The 23734-nt window shown below is 42.4% G+C and overlaps 1 protein-coding gene across 1 annotated transcript in view; it reads left to right on the forward strand.

Moving 5' to 3' along the window:
• ELAPOR2 (endosome-lysosome associated apoptosis and autophagy regulator family member 2) overlaps nt 1-23734 on the forward strand; it is a 96762-nt gene that overhangs the window by 21704 nt on the left and 51324 nt on the right. The gene's annotated exons all lie outside the window — the stretch shown is intronic.

Consider the following 23734-nt stretch of genomic DNA (forward strand, 5'->3'; position numbering starts at 1 on the left):
TCTTGTCACAAATAACAGTCTCTGCTGTAATCATTTGTAAGCCAGTGATGAGGGCTTTGATGGCCTAACTTGGATTACTTCAGTAGTCATAATTTCTTCATCAGGTTAAAAGAATGCAGATAGACTGAGATATCGTGAAACTGTTACCTACAAGTGTTTAAAAGGAAAGCCCTGGCTGAGAAAGCCACTCAGTTCAAGTAATTTTAATGTTTCTAGATTTTCCCAGACAGCTGCAGATAAAGGTTCTTCAAGCTGCCATGCATTTTCATTTTCCATGGTGTGGTATAGGGTGGGAATGGCAGGAAAAGTTTTCAGCCTGAGTTGTGCTGTTTTTATCATTTAGTGTTTTTTATTCTCTCTGGTGATCTGATTCAATTAACTTTTGATGTGGATGTTGCAACGTGCAGTTCATAGCACCAAAAAGCTGCTTCCCAATGAGCTAGGTATGCAGCAAGACTTGGAAATTACTATTATTATTACCAAAAAAAAGAAACCAAAACCAACCAAATAAAAAACAACAAACAACCACCAACAAAAAACCCCAAAGAAAACAAACAAAAAACACCCCAAAAAACTAAACAAAAAAACAAACTAACAAAAAACCCAAAACAGAACAGATCAAAATAATCAAACTAGACTGCAGAACCTGATCCACTAATCATCCTGGTCATGACGAAAGTGATGGTATTATAAAAACTGTGGGGATAAAGATGCCTGCTCTGAGAAAGGTAAACAACCAGGTGAAGATAAAAAAGAGGCATCTTTGTCTAATACAGGAAAAATAGCAAACAAAAATGAAGAGTTATACATATTATATAAAATAAGTGATATTGTGCCAAAATATATCAAAGAAATAGAGATTTTAGACTCCTAGAGAAGAGAGAAAAATGTTTGCTTTACACTAACTCCATTACTGATAATATCTTATGTGTTTTATGATGAAAGGATACTGCCTCATGAAACACCTTTATGGAAAATAATTAGTAGTAAAGAGCTTTTACAATAACTGGAAGGATGATTTGAATCTAGAGAACAAATATTCAATTAATGTATATGAAAGTTTGGTATGATAATGAGTAACAGAAAATTCTAGGAAATATAAAAAAAATAATCCTTAGCATTTCTCTAAATAAAAAAGACAGCCTCAACTACCACTGGCCCATAAACCTGACTGAAATAGTGTAACAAATAACAGGGGAGAAAAAAATCATTATCTTGCAAATAGAAGAATCATGGAACATATAATGTCAGACAAATATCATTGCGTTTTTATACTTGCTATCGTGTTGCATTGAAATATATCATAAAAGAGATTCAGCCTGTGCTTTGAACCACATCACATTGATAAGTGACCAAAGAACTAAAAATAAAGCAGTGACATGTCCAGACAGAGATTCATAGCAGGTAATTTATCCACAGAGCAAAAAGCTCTTTTATTTAGCACTTTCTTTGATAAGGGTGTGTTTTAACTACCCCTAGCAACTGTGTAGATGGTACTAAACTGGCAGGCATAGGATACACTGAGGAAGAAGGAATAATTCATGGCATGGAGATACTTGGTTGCTACATGTGTAACTTAGTGACAAAGTGTCCAATAAATTATTTTTACATCCTCAGTTTTAGCTTTATTTTTTTCTTCAGTATTTTAAGGGTACACAAAAAAAGATGACATGAAGCTCTCCCTCGTTTCTATGCAAGAGAAAGGGTTGGCCATATGCAGCGAATCCACTCAAGAGCAGACTTGCAGTGCTTTGCTCGGAAGGAGTCTGAGCCAAATTTGCCCAGATTTGCAATGGTAATCCAATTCTGTCTTACATCTCCTTTAAGGGCTGTTCCTGGACATGTAGGCAGCTTTTTGTTAATTTTAATTTTAAAGGTTCCATCTCTCCTGTAAATGATCGAATACAACACATAGCAGGGCATGCGACTCATAAGAGAGAATATAGATCCTGGCTCCTGGTCTGTCAGCCCTCTGCAGATGAATGCTTAGATCTGAGGCTGGGCTGGATAGGAAAATACTCAATATTTTGGGTTTAAATGATGGATCCACATGCTGGAATGCTCTACTGTGTAACTGCAAGTGGAAATGCTCTTCCAGATGATTCAGTGTCTGCATGATAGCTAATATCTAGCAATAATTTAAAAAAAATTACTTTCTAATGACTCTTTAGAGGAGAATTATATTAACCAGTAAAAATTGCTTCCAGTGAATAATTAAAGTATCTGTGATAAAAATAATCTAAGACCTGTGATCAATGGAAAGTAGAAACCAGTAAATAGGAAATTCTAAATAGACACAGGGATAAAGGGTGTCAGCATAACAGATGAAATTCAGTGTAGTGAGAAAGATCAGTCTGGTGACAAAAAGTGCTAGTCTGTCCTCTGAAGAAATCATAGAAAGATACCAGTGATGAAGGGTGTAAATAAACAGCTTATGGAAAAACTCAATTAAAATTCAAATTCAATTCAAACTCAATTAAAATTAAATTCAAAAGTTCAATTCAAATTCAAATAGATTGTAAATGGTTGTAATGGGGAGGGAAAATGTGGCATCAGTTTTATTCTCCTGTTTATGGCCCCTGAGCACTGAGTTGAAGCTGAGCTGTCTGGAATACCAACAGGAAGAGATGAGGACATCTCATGCTGGCAGGTTGAAAGATTTGGGATATCTGGGGTTGCTGGGGCTGGCTCCTGGACTCCTGGGTCCATCTCTGCATCCTGTGGTGGCAGCAGTGGAGGCTTTCCAAGGCGCTGCTTTTTCACTGGGGAGCAAAGGTGCGGTATAAAAAATAATTTCCTGGGAAACGGGTGGATTTAGCCTTTTAAAGTCAAATACAGGTATCCTGAGGGACAGCACTGATGGAACTGCTGGCTTGAAAAACCCTTGCAAATGCAGGTAAGACAATTACCAAAACAGCCTTGACAGAGCTTCTGCCCCATTCCGTGTGTGAGCCATGGTGGATCCCCGGAGCCAGCAGCCTGTCCTGGCTGGCAGGAGGTGTGCATCCATTTGGGAACAGCTCTGATGGCAGCCCACCTTGCTAAGGCTGCTGAGGGCTGAAAGCTTTGTCCCCTCCTGACTTTGTCCCCTCCTGACTTCCAGCTCCCGGCAGTGCCTTAAGCCACAGGGACTTTAATGAGCCTGACTCTCACAATAGCAGAGACCAATTACAGGTGGTGTTTGGGTTTCAGGATCATTAAATTAATCAGGAAAATGCAGCCTAGTTCCTGTGAGGATGTTGTGTTCTGCCGCTGATGAGGCTGTGTTCGACCTGCTGCCTTTGTCCACTGCCCAGAAACAGCGAGAAAAGCTGAAAAAAATGGAAAAAAAATACCCTGTTGGAAAAAGAACCTGCTTAATGTTAGTATTGTAAGATGAAAACAGCCCTGAATGTGGGATGTTCTATTGACTTCATGTAACCATGCTGCAATATTATCTGCATGTACCTAGTTTACTCTGTGAATGTATAACATGATAGCTGATATATTTCTTTCTAATGTATCCCTTACAGGTAAAACAACCTCCTACTTCCTATTTGGCAGCAATGACCTTGCCTATTGCCTCCATCTTAGTTTTATTTCTTCCTTCTCCTTATAAACCTTTAATTTATCTCCTTTCCTTATTAGGCTTGTATTTCGTCTCCTACTATAGCATAGGCAGGTTTAGAAATGGTTTTATGAACTGAATTTACAGATACAAAGAGCCAGATTGTGCAAGTCATGTGTACATAAAAGACCAATTAACCTTGAGAATCAATCCTGAAGGAAGCTGAGGAAGATTTCTGCTATTCATAAGCCTATGGTGCTTTTTCTTTTCCCTGTTTTCTTTGAAATGTGCTATTGGGTCAAACTGTAAAGAAACTCCATTGACTTCAATGGTGCAAATGAAATTACATTTTGATACTGAGTTTGTCTCAGTAGTTTCCTTTGAAGAATGCATGTTCTAGGAAAAAAGCACTGGGACAAGTTGTAACTTCAGTAAAGATATAACAGAGTGACTTTGGACCAAAGAAATTTCTTTTAATCAAGAGAGATGTAGAAATCTGTGCAATTTACATTTTTCACAGCTCACTCTCTGGAGCAGAAATTCAGTTCTGTGAAGCTGGATGTAAATGCACGAGAGGTCATTTTACAGAGCGTTAGTGTAGATAGGAGTTATCAAAATACAGCAAGTTGTTTGTTTAAAGAAAGAGAACATAGGCAGCAAAGATAAAGACAAATATTGGCAACCAATTCTTATGCTGAAGGATAACTTGGTGATAATACCAGAGATTGAAATGAAAAGTGGCTTCTGGATCTGGAGTGAAACCTTTATATTTATATTGAAGATATGAAATACATTGGAATCTCTAATTGCTTTCTTGGAGCATTACATTCACAGAGCACTGACTTTATTTTTTTTTAATATACAAATGTGCTATATATAGATACCCCTGATTTTAATAAACAAGTGACTCTTGGTTTAGAGAGCACTTCTCACCAGTCTAAATAAGATCTCACGTCTGACATGCTACAAGTTGGGAATTGTATTGAATTTATAATTTTCTCTCTAACTTTTACAATACTTTATTAATGTCAAGCTAAAGGAAAAGAATTATCATTTGGTTATTGAATCATACTTTGGAGTTAAAAAGAGATCATATTAGGGAAATTCAAGGAAGGAAACTCTTACTACTAACAGGAAACTGATAAGAAACCTCGAGTGAAGCCAAGTTGGCGTAGGAGTCTGGAAATTCATAGATATTTGCAAATTGCAGTGTGGCAGTCCTGAAAAGCATTGAAGTTGTCCTTGAAGTCGATAAGAGATGAGAAAGCTTCTCTCCTCAGCTGAACTCCGGTACAATTTTTAGCTCTGAAGCAAAAATTGTTGGGTTTTTATTTTAAAAAAAGTCTGAAATGCAAATCTCCCTCAACTTCTCCTGAAGGAGGATGGATTCAAAGCATGCTGAAGGCAGGGGAACTTTTTCCTCTGAATTCAGGGGTTTCTTTAACTGCTCTGCATCCTTCCTCCCATCCGTTTCTCGCTTAGAGCCTGTGCTCTTGCTTCTGTGTTTGAGCTCCTTCACAATGAAAACACAGAGCTGCTCCTTTTATAGTTGGCTTGGCAACGGTGTCATAGGATGCTGTAAGACTAAAATTCATTAAAGATATGAGGCTGTATAAGCAGCTCCAGTCTACATTAAGCCTCATCCTTGATGTCTAGTCATGCTGTGCATAAATTCACACATGGCTAAAGGAGTGAGGTTGGGTGATAGACCTGAAGATTTTTATAATTTGGATAACATCAAAATATGGTGAGATCAGTGAAGGCCAAGTTTTTATTAAACATTTTCACCAGGGCATTTTGGAAATGGTGAATGGCAATGGAGATTTCTCTCCTTCTCTTGCTTCAGTTGTGTGATTCCCCTTGGAGCTTGTTCCTGCCCCAGAGGAATTTCTTCTGGGATGAGGTGGGGACAGGTGTGTCTCAATGGCCCCTTTTAAAATAGTTTTTTTTTTTTTTTTTTTGTGTGTGGAGAATTTTCCTTTTAAAAGAGATTTTTCCTTCTCTCATTTATTTTCTTTATCCACACTAGATTTATTGGTTCAGAGAGTGAGGGTCCTGCTGTCAGCTTTGCTCTGCTCAGTTTGGCTTACTTGGGACTCCAGAAATGTGGCAAATGCAATCAGACAGGAGAAAACCAAAGTGTGAGCTGTTTCTCCAGCAAAGCAGGGGACTCTTCCTGCCACTTCAGAAACAAATAACACGTGTTTTATCGCACAGTTTTTCTGCTGACAGGTCATATTGCATTTTTTACTTACCAGTTGATGGGAGTACCAAATCCCCAGTGGCAGCAGGACTTTGTGCATCAAATCCCAGGTGCCCTTTCAGAGCTTCATTCTTTGAAGGCTGCAGCTTTATTATGCCGTGGAAGTGAAGAGAGTTTGGTGTCCGAGTAAGACTTTTTTTTTTTTTTTTTTTTTTGGTCCTGAGTAACACTTTTTTTGTTTTCCTGCTTGGCTAGCTAAAAGATAGTTACTGATGTGGTGGATTTGGATGGTGGCCCTTTTCTGAGTCAGTTAAAAGCAGAACTTCTCTGGAACCAGCTGTTTCTCTGCTCAGCAAAACTCAGAACAAGAGCACTCCAGTTCAATATGGAAGTCAAGCCTCATTTTTAAAACAAAAAATGAAAAAGAAATCTGAAAAAGACAAGGCTAGATGTTAAGAGCTTGTCTACTTGGAGGTTAAAGTATTCTGTGCCATTTGAGTGCAAAAAGTGGGTCTTCTATATATAAAATGACTAGTGAGAATATGTGGGCCATAAAGATTGTCTAAAATGGTTCTGTTTGAAAAGTTTACAATAATGTGGTCACTTCCCACAAAATTTCTCAGGAAACTGATGTTTTTCCAAAGAGCAATTTTTCAACCAGAAACTCCCAGCCAGTTCCTGTCTATAAGTACTGATCTTACTGAGCCAGAGCCTCTGCCATGGTGTAAGGCCAGATGAGGTCCTCCTGGATGAGAAATTTGCCCTGCTGTGGTCTGGAGCATTTTTGGCAGCGGCAGGAGCTTGGAGGGATCCTGGGGCCCTAGAAAGCATCTTCCAAAAACCTGCCATCATTGTATTGCCTGTGTCAGTAGGAAGACAGGAGGGGATCTGTATATCCTGGATGTGTTTATGGGGTAAGAAGATGTTTTTTGGGGGTGATCATTTCTCTGGTAAACACTAAGAACCTCTTTTCCTAAGTTTAAAAACAGGGTTTTTTTACCTCTCGATTTCTTCCTGCTCCTATTCCCAAACCAATTTATTTTCTGTCTTTTCATGGGTAGCCTCTTAGCTTTAAGCTTACAAATGTCCTGTGCTTGTGCTGAATATAATCTGTTTAATAGAGAATGATTGCCTGAGGCTGCAGATCTTAACCAAGCATTAGGCAGATTTAATTCAGCTGTGGCACTTACTGGCCTGCAAAAGCCAGTTTGTGTTTGGTGTTTGTCTTTGGTTTTGGTTTTTTTTTTTTATTCCTTCCCCTTTCCTGGCTACGGAAATCTTCAGAGAATCCTTAGTCATGTGTTAAAGCTTGCTTGGCCTGAGGAGTTAATCCTTTCTAAGACAAGCCTTTTCTCACTCACATGTGTGGGTATTCATGAAATCTTGGTGTAAATCCAGGAGAGTTTTCTTCAGAAACTCATGGCCTTTGCTAAAGAAAGCACATGATTCACCTGAGGAAGAGACCACCAAAGATGCCCTCTTTAGCATTTTCCTCATATATCATAATCTTAAATTATATATATATATATATATGTGTGTGTGTGTGTATATATATATATATATATAATAATAATAATCTAAAAAATCTTAAATCTCTGCCTTAACTTTGGACAAGTAAATTATTTAATTGCTGGAAATTTGTTTCTTTCTCTGAGACAGTGAGCACAGATTCCCCTGCCCAATCTTCCTGCAGCAGCACCCCAACCTGAGATCCAAGGGTTAAGAACTATTGTGCATTCCGTGTCTTTTTAGTAGGGTTTGAGATGCTAAAATATCTGTTCCTCCCTTTCTTCCTTTCCTGAATTCTGCTCATGAAAAATAGTTTTCTAGCTGTTTGGGCCCACATTCATGAACTCGCTCTGGTTCATCAGGACTTTAGGGGGAGCCTATGACTGAATGTGATCACAAAAGACCTTTTTCTTTTTTTTTTTTCTTTTAGGATGAAAGTGAAAGGGTTATGTGAACTGCAATATTGAATAATGAGACAGTTTTTTAAAAAAAAAATTATGTATGAGATCCTCTTAGGTAAAAAAGATAAACTTCACTTGCATGCAAGTCATAGAAAACCTTTGTGCTTTTATGACTAATAAAATTACATTAGAAACTTTCTTCTCCAAGCCACCCAGCTAGGATTGTACTAAATCCATGAGCTCCAGACACAAATAATTACACTGCAAATGCTCCAATTGTCCTGGGGAGCCTGTACAGTCACAGGCTCCTGTGACCCCAAATACAGCCCTGTGGGCACATCTTCCCTTTCAGCCTCGTGGGTCACCTTCCCCAGGCAGGGAAGATCAGTTAAGCTTGGCTTTCCTAAGCAAGTTATTCTCTGCTTGTTGCTAATAAGCAGCAGAGATTTAGGTGTTCAGCTGCTGGTTCATGTCCTGCACTACATGGGGTGTCTTCAGATGGTTTACCACTGTGGGAGCTCTGTTACTGCCCAGGACCCAGGTGGGTGAAGTATCTGTGAGGGGAAATATCCAAAATCACCTGGGTGGTCAGCTGTTTTCAACACCAACCCAGAGGTGGGAATTTGTTTGGCAAAGAGTTTCCCATGGATAAAAAAAGGACCTTAAAAAGCTGCTTTCCCACTTCTGTCTACAATCATCTAACATGATGCAGCTTGTGATTTGGGTAGCATGTGGTAGTAGAAAAGAAAAAGGTAATTAGAACTTGATTATGTGCCTGGTAGCATCATCTGCACCATTTTTTCTTCTTTCAAAGCTGTTCTGTGTAAGTGCAATGGCCCTGTGCAAACAGCTGGTGGTAGCCACATCACTACTATTCCAAAATACTGAGAATTATTCTCTGTGCAGGATTTGAGAATGGTGTTTAATGGTCCAGTTACACTCACTTCTGTCTACAAAATTTAGGTCCTGGCTTTTCAGAGTGTTTCTCTGTTTGGGAACACTTGCAGTGAGAGCTGGTGTGCAGCTCCTGGCAGCTGAGGGGCTGCAGGCAGGACCAACCACTGGTGCTTATAAATTGTTTCTGGGCAGCAGATGATGAGGGTGGGAATTGTCTGTGTGTCTGCAGTGTGCTGGATTTCACAGTTGCACAGCTGTAGTGAATGGCAGAAAGGAAAAGGCATCAGGATGGGCACCATTATCCTCCAGTGTGCATTTATCACTGGACTTAGGCAGTGGACAACACTTTTTCTGTCCCCTCTGTGAGTGGGATGAGGACATCTCCCCATGTGTTGCACTGGTGAGGTCTGGTGAGGCACCGCCCCAACCCACATGAGGGCTGGTTTTGGTTGTACCTCCGTGATTTGCCCTGTCAGGTTGTGCCTCTTCACCAGGTACCCTAAAGTGCTTCCTGGCTTTGAACACAAAGATAATCCTGGGATTACACCTTCCTCCTTCCCTCTGCAGGGCACCCATCACCCACCATTGCTATGCTATGGCCCTTTGGTCTCCACGAGGAGGACATGACCCCTGCATCCCTCAGTGGTTCTCTTTCCTGACCGTGGATTCCCACCCAGCCAACAGCTGTGTGGCTCTGCCAGCGTGGGGAAAACATCTCAGAGCTTCTCTGGCCTGGCTTCTGCTGCTTGCTGATGGCCCTGCCCTTCCTCATACGTGTTTTTATCTGTAAGGGCCAATTAAATCATTAATGCCATCATTTGTCTGCCCACGTGGCTCCCAAGCACCTCACATTTTGCTGTGTAATAACTCAGAGGCATTTGTTTCTTTAAGGCTGTCTCTGTGAATCACTGTAATGTATTTGCACAGTGAAAGGGATTTGGAATTAATGTAGCCTGAATTGTGGCTATTGATTTAGTCCCCCTTCCAGCCTGGCAGTGTGTTTTTAACAAAGGAATGCTGGCCAACCAGTTCATATCGTGCTGAATCATGGTTCAGGGGTGTTTTTATTTTAATATCCTTGGATGGTGGAGTGGTGATAGTGGTGCTCCAGGGACAACTCAGCCTCAAAAGGATCAGCCACTCCTGGGTTTAATTTTGTCCTGATTTATTGTAGCATCATAGAGTAAAAAAAAAAAAAAAAAAAAAGAAGAAAAAAAAGAAAAAAGCAAAAAAAAAAAAAAAAAAAAAAAAAAAGCAAAGCAAACTCCCAAGCTTGGGCAGATGGCCTGTGCTGGTAATCCTTCATCATAATGGCTCCTGACACAGCAGCTGTGGCTCACTGCTTCTCAGAGCTTTCCATCAGAGAGAACAGTTTTCCTGGGATATGAAACTTGGCTGTAGCAGTTTGCTTCACTCAGGCATCTCTCACAGAAAAGGACAACACAGGAGAGGGAACGAATTTTTTGGAAAGGGAAGCAACCTCATTCCTGTTGAGATAATCTGCCAACACGTGACTTTGTGCTTACCACTTGTGTTTATGTATTTTTAAAAATACGTTTCAGCCTTTAAATTGGAAAGCTTTTGTAGAGGCTGGAGGTAAAAGCCTACAGAAGAAAAACAGCTTAAAATATCAGATCACAGATATTCACAAGAAGCTGACACGGAGGCACTTGTGAGTCAGGGAGTCTGGCATTGCTCATTGGGGATTTGATTAAGCAGTTAATTCCTTCTCTATATGGATTCCATGGATGTAAAGGTAATACTTCTGCAGGAGATCCCCAGGATTCTTCACTGGGGGTTTCCTGCAGACCCCACCCAGGTTATTTTCTTCAGGAAAGCCCCAGAATGCCTCACTGACTTTGCCATCTCTTGTGTTGGATTTTCCAGTGCTGCTGGACATGTCAGGTGGGTAGAAAGGCTGTAATTGAGATTTGCTGCCTTTGGTGCTGTGCCTGTCTGTATATGGATGAAATACTGGAAGATTCATAATTATTTCTCTGTGCCTGGTGGTGCAGCGTTGTATATTGATTTGCTGTAGTTGAGATGAGCAGATAATTACGATGTTTCATTATGAACATTGAATTATGGCATTAGGCAGCCAGTTGTTCGGTGTGTGACAGGTTGTGAATAAATATGATGGGACATTGCAGGGATATAGGCACAGTGGAAGACAGAATGTTGGGAAGGCATGGAGTGGCTTTGTCAGGCTGCTCCATCCCTGGAGTCTCCCTGAGTGCTGCAGGAGACCCTTAATTCACATTGATTGGGGTTATAGCTGCATTGGGTGCTACAGTTAATTAGTGTTGAGGGTCTCCATCTGAAGTGATAAAGCTTTGGCTGGGTTCTGTGGGTTGTGCTGTGGTTGTATTCCGAGTCCTGACAAAATTTGATGTCTACAATATTTCAAATGAGGGGAAAATGTCCACTGGGTTGGTTTTGTGCCTTTTTATTTCCCTTTTTTTTTTTTTTTTTTTTTTTTTTTTTTTGGCCTTAGAAGCAAATGTTATCCAGGGTAGGATTTGCAGTCTTTCACATTTAGCAGAATGTTTTCTAATGCATTTTGACAAGTGCATTTTAGCTGGGAAGCCGACCATCTCCTGTTGCATGGGTATTTCAGAATGAAATATCCTTTGCTCTTCAACTGAGCAAACCCCACCATTCAAACACTCTTCCCTCTTCTCCTTCCTTCCAGCCTTCAGAATGAATGTCTTTGACATCCTGAGTGGTTTCAGCTTAAAGACTCTCAGGTGGCAGGGACTCCTCTGAGATGACATGTACCATCCTCTGGAGGCCCCACCTCTCTCCTTCAAAAGAAACACTTAGACTCTTAAATGAGGACAGCAAACTTCCAGACTCCCAGCTCAGGGCAGATTTGATACTGTTGAAATAGGTACAGTTTGTAGAGAAAATTGTAGAGAAAAATGGAAATGTAATCATGCTATAGCTGTGCTTAATTCTGATTTTCAAAGCCAGTGAAAAATCTGTGTTGGTTCTCTTAATTTCCACTGTTCTTCCTTCAGTGTTGAGCCTTGCTTAAAACTTCAGAGCTTACAAAGTACACTGTGGTCAGTGGTGGGAGGAGGCTGTGGGAACCTGTGCCAGCGCTGGCCTGAGAAATGCAGAGTTCACACTAGCTGGAAATCAGCTGCTTTATATGCACATTGCTTTTCAGTATATTATTATTCTTTTTTAAATTTTGTTTTCTTTTTCTTTTTTGCACCTTGACTACATTAACCTTGCGCTGGCTCCGTGGGGCTGGCTGACACAAGATGGATGATGATGATGATGATGATGATGATGATGGTGGTGGTGGCCTGGCACAGCAGCCCACACGCCCGTGCCTGCAGAGGGGAAGCCTGCTTGCTCAGTGAAGGCACGCCGAGCAGCGCTACCTGCCTAATTGGCTGGAGAACCCTGTGCCTCTGGCTTTATGTGATGAGCTTTCCTTGGCAAGTAAACAGATGAATTATCAAGAAAGCTTTGGAGAATGATAAAAGTGGGGCTAAATCTTCCTATTTTTATTGCTTTTTGAAGCTCTGCAGAACTGCTGTTTGGAATTGCCGTGGCAAGGGCTGCTGCAAGATCTCCTCCCACGGTGAAAGCAACTCCCTTCCAGCAGTCCCTTAGGCAGGATCAGCACCACAGATTTAGAAAGCTCTTAGCGAAGAGTTTGATCCAGTCTTTTGACCCTCAGGAGACCTGCATTTAATTTTCTTGTGTGCAACTTGCCACAGCGCTTGGGGCATGATTCCAAGCTGGTGAAGAGCCCAGCTGCTGTTGTAACAGGTGCCTGGATAGGAGCAAAGCTTTTTTTTACCTTTTACAAAAAGGGGCCTAAATGTTCTGGCTCTAACTCCTGGGCAGAATTACATCTGGGATAAGAACACTTGTCTTCACTGGAAGTTTTCAAGGCCAGGTGGGATGGGGCTTTGAGCAACCTGGTCTAGTGTGCGGCATCCCTGCCCCATGCCAGGGAGGTTGGAACTAGATGATTTTTAGGGTCATTTCCAATCCAAACAATTTTGTGATTCTGTGTTAGAAGGATGCTCTGAGCATAAAGTCCCCAGGGTGCCCAAGCTGTGCTTCAGTGTTCTGTGTTCTAAGGAAGCAGATGTAAGCTAAACACTGAATTAGAGGATTTTTTTTAATAGACTCTGATTTCAGATCTCAGATCTAGAGCTGACAAGAGCCCTACAGAGCAGGTATGGACACCAGGGCTGTTCTCACCCATTTCACTGGACGCCACCACTACCTCAGACCTGAGAATTTCAAATTTTCCAGTTAGGATAGGAATATGAACCCCTGCAGACAGTTCCTGCTTTGCACATGAATTTGCAGCAAGCTTAGTGAATGCCAGCTGGTTCTGAGCTCATGTGCTGGACTTGCAGCATGCTGAGAAAACTTTTGCTTAATGGAGACTGACTTGAGCAGGGAGTAATCTTCCCTCCTACATTGGCCTCAGGTGATGCTCCAGATTTGGGGAGAGGCATAGGTTTGTTCCATTCTTACCATTTCAGACTTGCTTTGAATTTTGCCTTTGGTGCTTTTGGTTGGTTCTTGTAGATTTTGGTGTTGGGGCGTGCACCTGCCTCCCCAGCTGCATGGCAGGGATGTAGAGCCCGACCGTGGATTTGTCTTGGAGCAGCGCAGCGAGCCTGAGCCGTCTGCTCTGTAAATCTCTGATTATTTACTTCCTTACACAATGAAACTGCTGATAAACCCCGAGGGTTTATATGCAAATCCTGCAGCCCCAGAACAAACAGGACGCCTCTTTTAGCCCTGTGTGCACTCAAGCCCTGGCAGCCCTTTCTGTGCTCTGTCGTGTAGGTCAGCACGGTCTTGTTTCTATTTCGAGCCTCAACTGATTGAACTTCTGTTTGCTGGGTTTTGGCTCCATTTCTCCACGCTACCTGAAAAGGAACTGAGGGAGCAAACAGCTTTCCTGAGCTATTGTTACTGCCTGGGGCAGGTCCAAGCAGCTTGACTGCCTCACGCAGCCATCCTGAGGGCTGGCCAAGGGGACTGGGACAAGAGGGGAGCCTGGCATCTGCTCCCTGCTGGAAGGATCAGGCTGAGCTGGCTTGGCAAGGACACAAGGAAAATTCTCATTGGAATCTCTGATGTCACGAGAGAGGGAAGAGGGTTGTCATTGCCTCAGGAAAAGGGTTGTAAATTGTGTTTCCTGCTCCGCTTGCTGAAGGGTATTTCCATCCACATCTTTTGTGACCTCTTCCCATGGCAGTTTTGCATAGAAGTAGGAAAAAGAAATAATGGGAGAAAGTGATTATGTGGAGCTTAATTGTGGGGAAATATTACTGCAGCTGTTTTAGCTGGAGCTTTAGGTCACAGTCCTTAAAGGAAAGGGAAGAGCCTTTGGCTGTTCCTGGTTTGTGGGTCTGAATGCCTTTATGCTTTGTCCCAAGTTACATATTGTTGCTCCTGTGTTTCGGGAGCATCTGTGTCCCAACCGCTCTGCAAAGACCTGCTCTTGTCTCAGGCCAGGGTGGGGTGGTCTCCTGGCAACTGCTCTCATTCAGAGCCCCATGTGCCTTTCCTGAAGTGTGATTTTTATCTTACCAGAGCCACAGGTTTGTCTCCAGCAGCTGAGGTGAAGCACTGAAGCACACATAGTGCTATGAATGGGCAGTTGCATTGCCCCCACGATGTGTTTTCCTCTCAGCGTCCATGGGGACATTTTCTATCCAGCTCTGGTGTCCTGTACTTGTTTCCTTGCTCCTTACAATCCCTTGTGGCTGGTCTAAACCTGTGTAGAGGTTAATTGGAGTGGAGCTTTTGTTTTCGCATGTTTGTTGGAGTGCCACAGAGACAGAGGCTGCAGGAGAGATCACGAGGCTGGAGTAGCTCTGGGTGAGGAGAACAGATTTGTAATCAACAGAAAGCAACAGATGGCTTTAGTTGTAGTGCCTATATTTATATTTGATGTTAATATTCCTCCCAGAGCACCAGCACTTCAGTGATACGTAACAAAAAAGCATCTGGGGAGGGAGGGGATAAAAAAATAGGTTTTTCGAATCCTGTGAGGAAATCAAGCCATGGATTTAGCCAGAAGGTTTCAGTGGGTGTTAGCAAGCAGAGAAGGCAGAGGATAGCTACAATCTTCCTTCAGAGCACTGTGGGTATTGCCTTGATGTGCCTATGCCACAGACCTGAGGAGCCATGGTGGGACCCTGGGAGAGAACAGAATTTGTGCCCAGTGCTCCCTCCCCCTGCAGCAGGCTGTTGTGTCATGAAAGGAGCTCTATCTCACAGGAGTTCTTGGTTCAAACATGGGGAAAGACATCAAACCCCTGCTCTGCCCCTTGCCATCCATTCCTGGTGAGGTCAGTCCCATCCTTGTAGCATCCTCTCATGTTTGTCCATGCTGGGATTTACCGGCGTACTTGGAATCGTGAACTGATTCATTCTGTGAATGCAATTAGCCACCAGCAGCACACAGGTGGAAGATGAAAGTTAATTCTGCAGCACCTAATTAGCTGTCATTGCTGGGAGGGTTGGAGAGCAGAGACAAGAGGTTTTGGCTGTGGCTGTACCATCAGGGCGTCTCATGGAGCAATGGTCAGATACCTCAGAGTTCACCCAAGATCTTTGTGTTACTTTAACACCCTTTTGTCATTGTGTAAAAGATAAACAAGAAGTTAAAGTCTCCGTGGGTGTAAATCAGTGTGGCTCAGCAGGCAGCAGAGCTGTACCAAATTTTATCAGCCGAGGGGAGATGGAGCCTGTGGGTTAAATGATGACAGAATTATCCTTGTGTGAGTCGCTATGTGTGCATACAAAATGCACAAGCAGGTGTGTACGTGCCCACACACTCATTAAAGGTGAGTGGGTTTTTTTATTTGTTTGTATTTAGTGCACCTTGGAGGCTTTACCTAGACAAGAGTCGTAAATGAAATATCATCAGATCGTTAACACATCCCCGACTTGTTAACAAATAATCGCATGATTTGTAGCTAAAAAAAACAGTTGAAACACACACTGAGTAATATTCCTCCAGGTCCCCTGGCATGTGCATATATTAGAAATCCATGTGATACAAAGCACAGGACAAAAATGATTGATAGCAGGTTACAGTGCTCTTCATTACAATGAATTAATTGATCACGTCTAGCAGATTTTCCTCCCAGCGGAATCGCTGGATATTGGACATGTCTCTCTCACTTCTCTTCTATCCTCTGTGTTGGAAATATGCCAGACAGTTTTATACCACCATTTAAATTTATTTGTGACCTGAGAAAGTTGTGTTGCCCTTGAGACAGTTAACTTTTTAACTTTCAGCTAAAAAGTTTGGTGGTATTTTAGGAGATACAAGAATGGATATTATAAAAAGTTTTCTGATGAGGTAGAACTCCTCAATCCAGTCCTGGCAGCAGTTCCCACCTGAGAGCTGAGTTGAAATGTTTGATTCTTAAACTGCTCTTATTTGACTGGCATCCTATTCTCAACCAAACACACTCCAAAGATATTAACCAGCCCCCTTTTTCATAGTCCTGAGCAGTGCAACCCAAGGAAATGCTTGCAGGGAGTATCCCTTCAGCCTAGGGAGGGGACTTCTTGTGACAGATAGTGACAGGGATGTGATGGCAGGGAACTCGAGTGGGAAACTTCTGCTGTTTTCTGTGCTATACTATTTCACATCTTATTCCCCCTTTCTGGTAAGTGCTTTTGGTGGCTCTTATATGTGGAATGACCTGCCAGACACAGAGAACAGGTTATTAACCTGCTGTTTTTACAAGCTCTCTCCTGGCAGGAGTGTCCTCTTTGTTGCACTTGTAACTGGCCTATCACAGAGTCTTAAATGTAAAGAAAATAAATGCTCCAAGCCTTCCGTTTCCCTGAAGCCATGCAGACAGTGGGCAAAATACTATGGAACTGCATTAGTAAATTCAAATCTGTTGTGTGGTTTTGCCCTTTGCCTGTGGATAAGGCAGTATTATCTGTTTAAGGACTCAGCTTCTGGATTCCCCTCCTGACCTGTCTCAGTATTTGGCATTAGATAAGAAAATAAAAAGTGGTCTGGTTCCCAGAATAATTTGCAGAGAAATGTATGCCAAATGAGGTGTGTCAGGTGTGCCAAATGGGATTATACTTGTAAGGCAGGTGAGTGAGGACTTCTCTGAGACTCCACAAGCAAGCCAGCAGTTGATGAAGAAGTAGGACTTATGCCTCTAGTCCATGATAAACCTGCCTGTGCATTGTGAAAGAGACCCAGCTCTGTTTGCCAAAGGATTTGATGTCTCCTGCCATTTTTACAAGGTGCCATTTGCTACATCCATCCATGCCTTACCTGAGATGTGTTACAGCCCTCACTCCATCTCCAAATCACCCAAGCCAAGCCACGGGTGGATGGTGGAGCAGGGTGAGAGGTTTCACTTCTCTTTCCTCCTTTAGGAAAAGAATATTTTAGGTCTTAAGATACAATGTAAATGTGTATCCTCATGTCTGAAGTTTTTCATGATGGCTTTCCTGCAAGTTGCTTTTTGTAAAGCAGGGATAGGTGGTTTTGAAACAGGAATCAGCATTTCACCAAAGATGCAGTTAAAGTGCAAAGCTTATTCTCTTAACTCTCAATTTTCTATGGTCTGACTGGCATTAAAAAGTCTCTCTTTGATGAAGATTTGTAAGGCTTTGTTGCTAAGATCCAGCATATGCATTTGGAAATTCTACTGAGTGGCTTTGGAGATGTGTATCCCTAGAGACTGTGTTAATTTCCATATTCATTAAAATGTTCTGTGGTGCCTGAGAGACCCAAACCCTTGAATAACTCAGCTGTAGAAGCTGGGAAAAGAGATATCAGAATCAAGAAGTACTTTTGCCATCAAATTATCCATTCTAAGTCTGTGTGACCAATAGGTCAGTCCTGCTGCTGGCTGAAAATGCTTTTCTTCCTCTGTCCATCTTTCCGCCTTGGCCATTGCCACTCCTTCCTGTGTCCACAGCAGTGCTGACACAGTGTGCAGGGAGCTGTTCTGCTGAAAACTAGGGGAAAGAATGACTCTGTGATGGATCAGGTTCTTTTTAGATGTAGTGCTGACACAAGGGAAAAGAAAAATGTAGTTTGAGGCAGGCAAAGTGCTCAATACTTCTTATTAGCTTATTAAGCCATCACGGGAGAGGCCTCTGCAAATACACTTTGTCTGACTGAAAATAATCTTTTCAAGGGCCATTTTGTGCCATTCTGGAGAATTCTCTCTTTGGTATCTCCTTCCAGGAAATTCAGTGGGATTATTTTAAGAGGGAGAAAGGTTTTTACCTCCTCTGGAGCTTCACTTGCAAGGATGACAATGACCATTACCTGTTACTTAAACAACATCAGGGTGATGAGTACATGAGCTGGTTAACTGTGGCTCGTCCTGTTGTTCTTTGAAGTGAATGGATATCTTTTATTGACCTAACTGGGCAACAGATAAGGCCCTGGATGAAAGAGACAGTGTTTTACTAGAGGCTACTTGTTTCTGCAGGTTGCAAAAATAAATAACCCCGGACACTTTCAAAGATGACTGGGCTTCAGCTGCACATAGCTTTTTTTGTGAAGTTTTATTTAAAAGAAAAATAAATTTCTCATAGTCAAAGGGCTGCTGGCTGACCTGACCTTTTCCGACTGAAAATGGTCCCTGAAAGGAAAAATAAGGTAATGATAATAAAAACTCTCCTAGCCATTATTAGACTGCTGCTGAAAGGGATTTTGCAGAGGCTGAAGAAGTGTCAGAATGAGAAAGCACCATCTCTGCTGGAAGATGACAGTCTCTGACCTGGCTGGTGCCTTGTGAGGCTGGAGAAATTCTGATTCCAGCCAGAGTGAGGGTGCCTGACAGCCACAAGAAGAGCTGTTCAGAACACAGCCCTGTAGCTTCTTGCAGTCAATGCTGTGTTACATGGGAATGCACCGTCCTTAAGAAACTGTCTTCAACAAATCACGTAATAAAGCTATATAAATATATATCGTAGTAAATGCAATTTCTTGGAGGGATGCAGCCGGCCTTTGGGGCCAGCCATGCTCACTGAATCTCTTTATATGCTGAAATGGTATCTTTTGGGCTGTGCTTTTCAACAAATAAACCCTTCACCCCCACATATTTCTCCCAGCTCTTCTGCTCAGCTCCCTTGCTGATGATATCTGCTTCATTAGCTGCCTGATGAATGGTCTAAGTGCATTAGCATCATTTTATTGAGCCAATAACTGTGAGCTTTACCCTGCAAAGCTGTGCAATACTGGCCCCTGGGAGGTTTCCAAAAGGTTAGGCAAACTTCTGTCAGGAACGGTTTAGGTGTTGGGGGCAAGAACATGGACTAAGTGGCTTCTGAAATGCCCTTCTAACCCTGCAATCTCTTAATTTAAAACCCTGCTATAGTAATAGCACATGATTTCTATGATAACAATCTCTGGGAGGCTTCGTGGAAAGGTGAACTGGAAGCAGTTCAGAGGCTGCACCAATCCATTCAAAATGTCCATGGCAGCGCAGCAGGTGACAGCTGGGTGCAGCAGGAAGGAACAGCAAGGACTTGTCCTACCTAACCTCAGATACTCATGTACAAACGAGTCTGTACAAACTCTGCAGCTGTGGAGGGAGAAACAGATGCAGTTCATGTGTCCTACTCTGAACACCTGGGATATGCTGGAACCACCTCCTGGTTAACTCTCTGGGGATCATCATCCCGTGCTGCGGCAAGTTCACCAAGAGCAAAGGAAGTCCTTTGACCTGGTTAGTGTGAGAGCTCAATGCCTTTTTCATTTCCAGTGGGACACAATATTCATTCAAACACTATTTTATCTCTTGTTTGTAAACATTGCCAAGGGTTGTCTCTGTCTTCCTCCTGCTGACGGAGCTGCTCATGGCTCTCTGAACATCACCCTTCATTTTCCAGACATCTGTCCACAGTAGATCACTGCTCACTGGCCTAGGACTGGACATTTATTTTAACACACTTGGGTTAGAATTCTGGTTTACATTTAAATAGGTTATAGAAAGACTTAGTAAAAGGTAATTTATTCTGTTTCCTTGCAAATATTGATGATATATTTTTTGCTGAATTCTGGCTTTCATTCAGTAAACCTTTTTAGTTCGTCATTAATTTGCAGATGGCTTTGGCAGTGTTCCAACCTCAGCTTCTGGTGGTTGAAACCTGGTGCTTGAATTAGATTCAAGATGCAAATAGCCTGATTTTGAGAAAATCTGAATATATGCAGCTGCCTTGTGAAGTTCTAAGTAATGCTATTAGGGCTGGGATTCTTACTGCCAAAACAGCCTCATATGAATTAGGGGTCCAGAAAAGAGAAATGTGGCAGAGTACACATAAATGTCCTTAGGAATTTGGGGATTTAGGAATAATTGAAAGCCTGGCTCAAAATTTCAGCTGAAAATCACTGATATAAGTAATTTCAAAGGAGACTAAAGAGTAACGAGCTCGTGTTGGAGAGAAGTGTAGAGCTGGGCATTAGGTCTGGAGGAGTGATGTGACAGCCCTGCTTACACAAGGGTCTGCTGCTTCCTCATGGGCTGGGGTGATAGGAGCACAGAGGGACAGCAGGGATATTTGGGATACAATTACAAAGAATGAGCGTGGTAAAAGAGGAGGAAGGGCTAGAAGCTCCAAACTAACAAGAAACAGGAACTTGCTTCTCTTTTTCAAAGCCTGAATTAGAAATGACTGATAAACAGCCTTTGAAAGCTCTGGAGTAATCTCAAAGTGTTGAAAGCATAGTCCCTGAGTGTGCTAATGCTATGGATGCCAGACATGGGAAACAGCCACGCAGGGAGAGTGCCATGTTTCTGCATCTGCTGTCTTTTGGGGTGACATTTCTTGGTGTAGCAGGGAAGGGAAAATGTTGATTCATTTTCATTGAGATTAGTCTGGGTGAAAATTATAGTAGTGCTCAGTGAGGTTGGGTTTCCCTTCTTACCTCTGTCTGTAGTCATTCTTTCCTTAAAAGAGGCTTTTATTTGTGAGGACAGTGTTTTGTTTTTTTTTTTTTCCAATAAATACACAGCTAATCCCTATTGTACATGTAAATATAGACAGCACAGAGGTCTGTAAAGATTATAGATGCCCCTTTTGGCAAGCAGTATCTTTTAATAGCATTGTGTGCAGTTAATCGGGTTAAGCAAAGTATCAGTGGAACAAGAAGTCCACGTTCAGGGAAGGAGTAAATGTCAGACCTCTTGAGAGTTGTTGCTTACTAATACTGGCCAGGTAGCACAGAATACTTTTTTGTTTTTGTTTTTGTTTGGCTCAGTGATGACTGTGGTTGGCAAACAACAGGAGTAGAGCAAGCTGTTAAATTGCAGGAGCCTTTTGCTTTTGTGTTTCACAAAAGATATGGTAGATGCTCTTTGCTCCTGGGCTTCATCCAGCGTTTTCTGCCCAGACTGAGTGTTCAGTGCATTGGGAGCTGCTTGTAAGGACTTGTGCCCTCTCTGCTCTTTGGTTCTAATTAAGTGGAAGGAGTGCAAGGCATTTCTCATCTATGTGAAGGCAGGAATGAGGAAATTGGTGCAGAAAAATTAGAAAGACAGTGAAGAGGGTGTTGCTCTTTGTCATGGCGAAAGCTCATTGCCATGGGGGTTATCTGGAAGAAAGCTCTCCAGTCAGTGGAGAAGAAAACAATACTTGTAGAGCTTCAGAAATGCCCTGAAATAGGCATTTAAGACAGAGTATCTGTGCTCTGGAAATGTCTGTGGCAGTCAACTGTTGTGAAGGACTTTGAGACATATAGCTCAGATACAGAGGTCTGGAAATATCTAACATTGTGTGCACTGGGGAGCTGGGCAAGGAGGGCCACTTGGTATCACTTAAAGTGAAGACAAGGATTGTATGAGATGGGAGCAGTGGAGCTGCAGGGGACACAGGGTGGGACATGCCTTGCTGAGGTGTTGCTCAGTCAGCTCCTGGTGGTCTGGAAGCTGTGATGCCTTAAGTTTTAGCTTTCATGTTTTTCAGATTTTGTGCTGCCTAGGGGTGCAGTTCTGAGCCTCATATTAAAAGTGCCAGTAAGCTCTCTTCAAGGATTAGGCAGAGAAAACAAACCCTTTTCCTGATGAAGACCAAGGACAGCTTTCAGGCCCAAGAGCACAAACAATGGTGAACTGAAGGGAGGAGCAAGAAGGATGAGACCTCACAACCTGAAGCTGTAATTGGACAATTAAACCCCAATATGCAAATGGACCAAAACTTACAAAAGTGTGAGACCGCTTGACCGGTCGCCCATTTTGTGACCATTTTGGGTCCACCTTGGGTGTAGTCCTGGTCAAACCCTGTGCAGCCCAAGGTGTACCCTAAAAGCCTTTCAATAAATACCTACTTTATTCACTAGCTCTGTCCAGTCTGTTTCAGGTCAGCCTTCCCAAGGCACCAGCTGAAGAAGGGCTGCAGGTCAGGAGGTGTGGGTGCCCCCAGGGAACCAGGAGGTCTCTGCTGGAGCTTCGCACAGGATGCATGTGAGCGTGCCAGGCCCACACCATCGATCCCATATTGATGGGTTTTCAGCACAGGATGCTGGAAAAATTCTGTTGTGTTTTCCTCCCCCTGGCAGAGCTGTGACCAGTGCACCATCTCTTTGATGTCATGTGCGTGCACAAGGGCTTCTTTTATGTGCAGGGTGTCCTTCAAAGACAGCGTGTGTAGGTCAGAGAGTTTCTCATTACAGCTTTGCATGATACTGCTGATGTGATTTCACTAATTCTCCAAGAACAATAAAGCAAAATTCAGCACAGGGTAAAGCAAATGCAGATGCCTATTTTTGGTAGCATTTTTTAGGTTACTATTAACCTTTCATTTGAAATTTAATGCTGAGGACTACACATTGATCCTCAGCGGTTTCTTGGAACAGCGTCAATTTTCCATTTAGAAAATTGCATTTTTTCCAAGTTTAACCCTATGTAGGATGTTGTTAATTTTTTCTTGAGAGACACTTTCCAATGGAAACTTCCTCTTTGGGTGTGAAACTCAAATTGGTTTTGCCAAACGCTAGGAGTTATGATCAATAAAATAGGAAATGCCATAGGAAATTATAGCTGAACTGGAGGAGGGACATAGTTTGAAAAATTAAGGCCAAGTGCAGAAAAATAATAAAACAGAGTCAGAATTACAGTTAAAATTAAAACAGGCCTGTGGCCAAATGTAAAGATACTGCATAAGTGGATGAAAGTGGGAAAAAACATTGAAAGCAAAGCCACCTGGCAACAGATAGCATCTGGCAATGGATTGCCATGAAATTCACTTCAGAGAACTGGTGGGTGAAAAAATTTTTCTGTCATGGGGCTGGAAGTAGACAATCTTTAATATTCCTTTCAATATAAGCCATTCTATGATTCTGTGAGGAAATCCCAATGGATTCCCATGGAGGAAATCCATGAGAAACTAAGGTGGTGTAAGTGTCCCATGGTGCTGAGGTCCCATGTCCATGGTCAGCCTTCTATATTTGGAAGTTCAAATTCCTGAGGCAGATTAGAAGTGCTGAGCCTGGTAAGCAGCATTAATGGACAATTTCCAGTAAACATCCTGCAAACATTGTGTGTGATGGAAGGTGTGTGTGCTGCAGCCAAGGTGTGCTTCCAGCTCCTAGGGATGGACCTGAGCTGCACTGGGGGCTGAGGACATCACCAGGGCTGCTAAACCGGTTTGAGGTGCTGGATCATGTAGCTGAACCACCGGTTCCTGCAGTTACATTCACCCACCATAAGCAGCCATGCTGGTTAATTTAAAACTGAAGTTGTGAGCTGCTGCTGTACCTGTGGTGCAGCACAAATGTGTTCTGGTATAAAAGATGGATACAGCTGGGTCCCCAGTGTTTTTTTCATGAAATCATTGAATCACAGGTTGGTTTGTGTTGGGAAGGGAATTTAACAATCTCATGCCAAACCCTGTGTCATGGACAGGGACATCTTCCACTATCCCAGGTTGCTCAAAGCCCCATCCAACCTGGCCTCAAACACTTCCATAGATGAGGTATCTCGTTTCTGAGGACAATTTTTTTTGCAGATTCTTTGCACGGAGGTTGGAACTAGGCTATCTTTAACATTCCAGCCTAGACCATTCTGAGATTCTGTGGTTCTCTGATTCTAAGAGAGTAATGTTGGTAGCTGGCAGAGATTTTTGGAGCTATGCGTATGTGCGTGACCAAAGGCAAAAGTTAATTTGAAGAGTCCTCCACACAGTCAC

The sequence above is a fragment of the Hirundo rustica genome, chromosome 4 (genome assembly GCF_015227805.2).
Source record: "Hirundo rustica isolate bHirRus1 chromosome 4, bHirRus1.pri.v3, whole genome shotgun sequence".
Lineage (NCBI taxonomy): Eukaryota > Metazoa > Chordata > Aves > Passeriformes > Hirundinidae > Hirundo > Hirundo rustica.